Source organism: Triticum dicoccoides, chromosome 4A (assembly GCF_002162155.2).
Source record: "Triticum dicoccoides isolate Atlit2015 ecotype Zavitan chromosome 4A, WEW_v2.0, whole genome shotgun sequence".
Lineage (NCBI taxonomy): Eukaryota > Viridiplantae > Streptophyta > Magnoliopsida > Poales > Poaceae > Triticum > Triticum dicoccoides.
This window is the reverse complement of record NC_041386.1, coordinates 664,520,309-664,526,630: the sequence shown is the minus strand read 5'-3', so window position 1 is coordinate 664,526,630 and position 6,322 is coordinate 664,520,309.

The following is a 6,322-nucleotide window of genomic DNA, read 5'->3' as shown; positions in this document are numbered from 1 at the left end:
CCCATCACTTGGTCGTTCGCGGTCTGGGGGCTTGACATGGTTGGACCCCTTAAAGGGGGAACCCACAAGCACAAATACTTATTGGTCATGGTGGACAAATTCACCAAATGGATAGAGGCCAAGCCGGTTAAAATGGCAGAATCCGGACCTGTGATAGACTTCACATCCGGGGTAGTACACCGCTTTGGCGTCCCCCACAGCATCATCACTGATAACGGCACGAATTTCACGGCCGACGAGGTTAAACTCTGGTGCAAAAACATGGGCATCAAGCTCGACTACGCTTCAGTCTACCACCCTCAAACTAACGGTCAAGTGGAACGGGCAAATGGTCTAATCATGAGCGGCATCAAACCCAGATTAGTGCGGTCCCTCACGGAATCTAACACGCACTGGGTAGAGGAGCTCGACTCCCTACTCTGGGGGCTACGGACCACGCCAAACCGCACAACCGGATTCACACCATTTTTTATGGTATACGGCGCTGAGGCAGTTTTGCCTGCGATATAATTCATGACTCACCTCGCGTGCGCATGTACGAGGAAAGGGAAGCCGAGTTGGATCGGCAGGACAGTTTGGACGCTTTGGAGGAGGAGCGCGACGTGGCAAGATCCGGTTCCGCATTCTATCAACAGCAGGCTCGAAGATATCAAAGCAGAGAAGTACGGGCCAAAACTTACAATGTTGGCGAGCTAGTTCTACGCCTGCCGGACAAGAAAAAGGACAAACTTAAGCCCAAATGGGAAGGTCCCTTTATCATCGACCAAGTCCTTACCGGTGGTGCATACCATCTATGCAACGCATCTGACAACCGACTCGAGCCAAACCCATGGAACGCAGCTCGTCTCCGAAGATTTTACGCCTAGCGCCGGACTCAGGGTTCATCTCCTTCCTCCGTCCACCTTTCATTTTTTTTGATGTCTTTGTTTTCCCTCCTTTTTCCTCCCTCTTTCAGTACAAACCCCTTGAGGGCTGATCTGCGCTTTGTTCGCACTTACTCGATGTGCTACTCGCACTCGTTATACCTGGGGGCTTCTTTAACAGAAGCTTATTTCTATGGGCTTCATGCCCAACACATGTGTCATACTTCCGCATGTACCTTTTGATCACCATTATATGCATCGATATGACATAAGTTTTGGCCAAGCCGGGTTGCCTGGCTCCTGTGCTTACCCCTACGTTCCCGATTGTTCGGCTAGGAGGTAAAGGGAGCACCTCTGCGATTGTTACTGGCGGGTCAGCCGGATGTGTACCTCAGACTGGGTGAAGCCGAAGGCTAGCGTTCTTAAGGGAATATTCGGTCGGTGACCTGAAAGATGATTTATTACTTACTTATTTATCTCCCCCCAGATGCTTTTTCTACTATTTTCGCAGTCCGGACATGCACTTTAGGGCATGCCTCCCAGGGAAACGAACCCTTAACGGAACTATTCTCCCTGGAAGATGTTTCTTACTAACCATGTAATATAACATAGCTAGTTGGGCACTTGTCTGATAAAGCAATTATGATCCCTACGCCTTGTCTCCATGCACGCCTCGGTTCTTTTATAACCGTAAGGGTATTCGGACACACTCCGGACTGTTGGGTCCCGAGGTTGAAGCGAAAAGGTCCGCAAAGACAAACGATCTACAATCCGGCTAGAAGGCATTCTATATGTCATTTTAAAATTACATCACTGATTGTACTCCTCTTCAATCCCATCTAACAGGTTGTCTAATTTACAGTCCTGTTGGGAATATTTCGCGGCCAACTCTACTTGGCCGTACATCAAGCTCACAGGGATCTCCTTCCCATCAGGCCCCACAGGTCCGACCTCGGCCATGTGGTTTGGGTCAGCCTTCGGGTACCGCGCCTTCACCATGGCCCAGGCCTCCCTAGCGCCTTGACGGCAGGCCGATATCTTCCATAGACGGAGACGTCGCCGTACTCCCTGAAGCTTCTCAGCAAGCCCTCCAAGGCCCTCAGGTAAGGAGACGGAAGGCCATAAGGCCTGAACGACGCCACTCATCGCCTGCCGAACACGTTCGTGTAGTTGCAGCAGCTCGGGAAGAGGATCTCCCGTGGAACCAGGCATCTCCTCAGCTGAACGACCAGTGAGCACACCTACAAACACATTTCTGTCAATCGACTTCCTCGCCGAACTCTTCTTTTCAAAAGAGTTTGCTCAAGCACTTACTATAAATGTCGTGACGAAGCCGCCGATTCTCCTTTACGGAGTTAGACAGCTGGACCCGAACATCTTTTAGTTCTTCACCCAGCTGGGTGTTGGCATCTTGGAGTTTGTTCCTCTCCTGCTGCACCCTCATAAGCACCCTCTCGCCGGCCTTCAACTGGCGCAGCAGCTGTTGCTTGTCCGGATCTAGTCCGGCACCCTCTGCAATATTATTGTCAGACTATACACACATGCCGCACTTCATAAACTACTTCTCTTTTCAAAATATGAATTACCAGAGGGGGTCTCCGTGGCTCCCCCGGCAGCGGCTAGTGCGGCCTCAAGTTGGGCCTTGCATTCTTGAAGCTCCTGGGACAGGTGGGTATTCTTCTCGGTAAGATCCTGCATTACAAATGATCCTTAAATCAGTTAGTTTAACTATTTTAAGTCTCGGGGGCTACTGGTATATATAACTATTAAAATTCCTCACCCGTATGTCTTTTACATACTGCTCCGTGGCTCTGGTTAAACCATCTTGAGCAGCACGGAGGTGTGCGTCTCCCGCATTAAAGGCATTCAACGCCTCTGGGGAAAAACACGCATCACGAAGAACTGTCCAACGGCGCCTGTGATTCATGGCGCTCTCCACCTCAGACCTGGTGGCGGACAACCTGTCGGCATCCTCCGTTGGAGGAGCATCCGGCTCGCGCCTTGTGCTTGCCTCCCCCTCCGGACCAGGTGTTCGAGCCTGGCTGGCGGAGGCTTGGTTGGCACCCTCTCCGGACTCAGTCCGGCAAGCACTCTTTCTACTCGAAGAATCATGAGCATTAATATACCTCCCAGGAGTCTTTCCCTTAAAAGACAATGGTGCACCATACCTTTGCGGCGGCGTTTCGATTCACGCCGCACTCCTCTTCCGCCTGCTAGGCCGCACTGACCTTGTTTGGTTAGTCACCGCGGGCTCGGCTTCCCGCTGTAAAGGCACCTCCTGCGAAGCACCATTGGTACACGGTGGTCAGGAATAAGCATTAGAAAAGTAACAGTGTCAGGACTTCGGTCGTACTCACCTGGGAAGCCGGACATAAACCGGGGTAGTCAGCCGTAATGGCGACTAAAGCATTGTCTATGCTGAGCTAGTGGAACACCTCGTCAATCAAATCCACCTTTATGACCGGATCCTCTTCGGAGGCCGGATCAAGGGATCTTCCCGGATCCTCGGGTTGTGGAGTTGGGCTTTCTATGCCCTCCACATCCCGGCGCAGTTCCTGCATCGAAATCATAAAGTAAGACACTTATTTTTGAAAGCACAGATCAAATATATAAGTGTCCGCTTACCCAGCTCCGAGGGTTATTCATGGATAATCCATTCAATGGATTCGTGCCGAGGAAGTCCTCCTTCTCCCCCTTGTACAAGCCGGACAAGATCTTTACCAGATCAACGGTGACCCCAGCCCCGTGCGGCCATGACGGGTGGCGTCATTCTCCCTGTTGAAATCCCACATGGGGTCGCCCCTATATTGGAGCAGCTGCACCCCTCGCATAATGCATGTGGCCATGACTCCAATCATGGTTAATCCGGAATGGGCTAGTAACCGTATCCGGCCCATCAGATAATGGACGCTCATGTCATCTTCCTGTTGAGGGCTCCGTGGGCGCCAACTCAGGCATTTCTTCAGAGGAGCGTTGCTAAACTCCGGGAGGCCGATCCGGACTGGATCCGGCAGCGGGGCGTCTTCCATATAGAACCACTCCGAAGGCCAGTCTTCGGACGCCTTCTTCGGGGTTCCGGATAGATATCCGGTCCCGGCGATGCGCCATATTTCGGCTCCGCCCACTTGATATATCGACCCCTCATAACAACGGGGTACGAGGCAAAACAGCCTCTTCCACAGCACAAAATGGGGCTCGATGCCCAAGAATAGCTCGCAAAGAGCTACAAAGCCCGCAATGTGCAAAATGGAGGCGGGTGTGAGGTGGTGAAGCTGGAGTCCATAAAACTCCAGGAGCCGCCGGAGAAACGGATGTATAGGAAATCTGAGTCCCCTTATTAAGTAGGGGACGAAGCATACCCGCTCTCCTTTCGAGGGATTGGGGATGCTCTCCGCCTGCTTCCCACCCTTGTAGGTGGCCAGTCCGGCTCGAACCGGAACCATAAAGGCCGGGGGAAGGTATCCCTCTGCTTGGAGCGTCACTAACTCGCTATGCGGGACTGAGCATCTCCTCCAATCTCCTGGCTGAGGACTGGGAGCGCGAGAAGAGGAGCCGCGTCGACTGTCCATGTTGGAATGGGTTTTTTGTTAGATGCGCCTCGATGAGTACTTGCGGAAGTACGATGGTGTGATTTGGATCTGGATCCTCGCCTCTCTTATAGGCAGCTTATTCGCGCAGCTAGGGGTAAAACGTAAGAATACCCTGGCTTTTCGCATTCGTACAACATGTGGGAGAAGGCCATTATTGGACGTAGAAGCCAAGGAGCGCAACATTTATGAAGCAACCGGACACTATCTGGCAAACACATGAAACATGAAGGAGAACCCGCCTTGCAAACGCCGAAGACAACATACACGTCGGACTCGTCATCATTGAAGCCTGGTTCGGGGGCTACTGAGGGAGTCCTGGACTAGGGGTTGTCCGGATAGCCGAACTATCATCATCGGCCGGACTCCAAGACTATGAAGATACAAGATTGAAGACTTCGTCCCGTGTCCGGATGGGACTTTCCTTGGCATGGAAGGAAAGCTTGGCGATACGGATATGTGGATCTCCTACCATTGTAACCGACTCTGTGTAACCCTAGCCCTCTCCGGTGTCTATATAAACCGGATGGCTTTAGTCCGTAGGACAAACAACAATCATACCATAGGCTAGCTTCTAGGGTTTAGCCTCCTTGATCTCCTGGTAGATCTACTCTTGTAACACACATCATCAATATTAATCAAGCAGGACGTAGGGTTTTACCTCCATCAAGAGGGCCCGAACCTGGGTAAAACATCGTGTCCCTTATCTCCTGTTACCATCCGTCTAGACGCACAGTTTGGGACCCCCTACCCGAGATCCGCCGGTTTTGACATTGACAAAGATCTTTATCGGTCAAGCCGCATAACAACATACGTTGTTCCCTTTGTCATCGACATGTTACTTGCCCGAGATTCGATCGTCGGTATCTAATACCTAGTTCAATCTCGTTACCGGCAAGTCTCTTTACTCGTTACGTAATGCATCATTCCGTAACTAACTTATTAGCTACATTGCTTGCAAGGCTTATAGTGATGTGCATTACCGAGAGGGACCAGAGATACCTCTCCGACAATCGGAGTGACAAAACCTAATCTCGAAATACGCCAACCCAACATGTACCTTTGGAGACACCTGTAGTACTCCTTTATAATCACCCAGTTACGTTGTGACGTCTGGTAGCACCCAAAGTGTTCCTCCGATAAACAGGAGTTGCATAATCTCATAGTTACAGGAACATGTATAAGTCATGAAGAAAGCAATAGCAATATACTAAACGATCAAGTGCTAGGCTAACGGAATGGGTCATGTCAATCACATCATTCTCCTAATGATGTGATCCCATTAATCAAAGGACAACACATGTCTATGGTTAGGAAACATAACCATCTTTGATTAATGAGCTAGTCAAGTAGAGGCATACTAGTGACGTTATGTTTGTCTATGTATTCACACATGTATTATGTTTCCGGTTAATACAATTCTAGCATGAATAATAAACATTTATCATGATATAAGGAAATAAATAATAACTTTATTATTGCCTCTAGGGCATATTTCCTTCAGTCTCCCACTTGCACTAGAGTCAATAATCTAGTTCACATCATCATGTGATTTAACACCAATATTCACATTTGTATGTGATTAATAGTCATAGTTCACATCGTCATGTGATCAACACCCAAAGGGTTTACTAGAGTCAATAATCTAGTTCACATCGCTATGTGATTAACACCCAAAGAGTACTAAGGTATGATCATGTTTTGCTCGTGAGAGAAGTTTAGTCAACGGGTCTGTCATATTACAGAGTCGTATGTATTTTGCAAATATTCTATGTCTACAACGCTTTGCACGGAGCTACTCTAGCTAATTGCTCCCACTTTCAATATGTATCCAGATTGAGACTTAGACTCATCTGGATCGGTGTAAAAGCT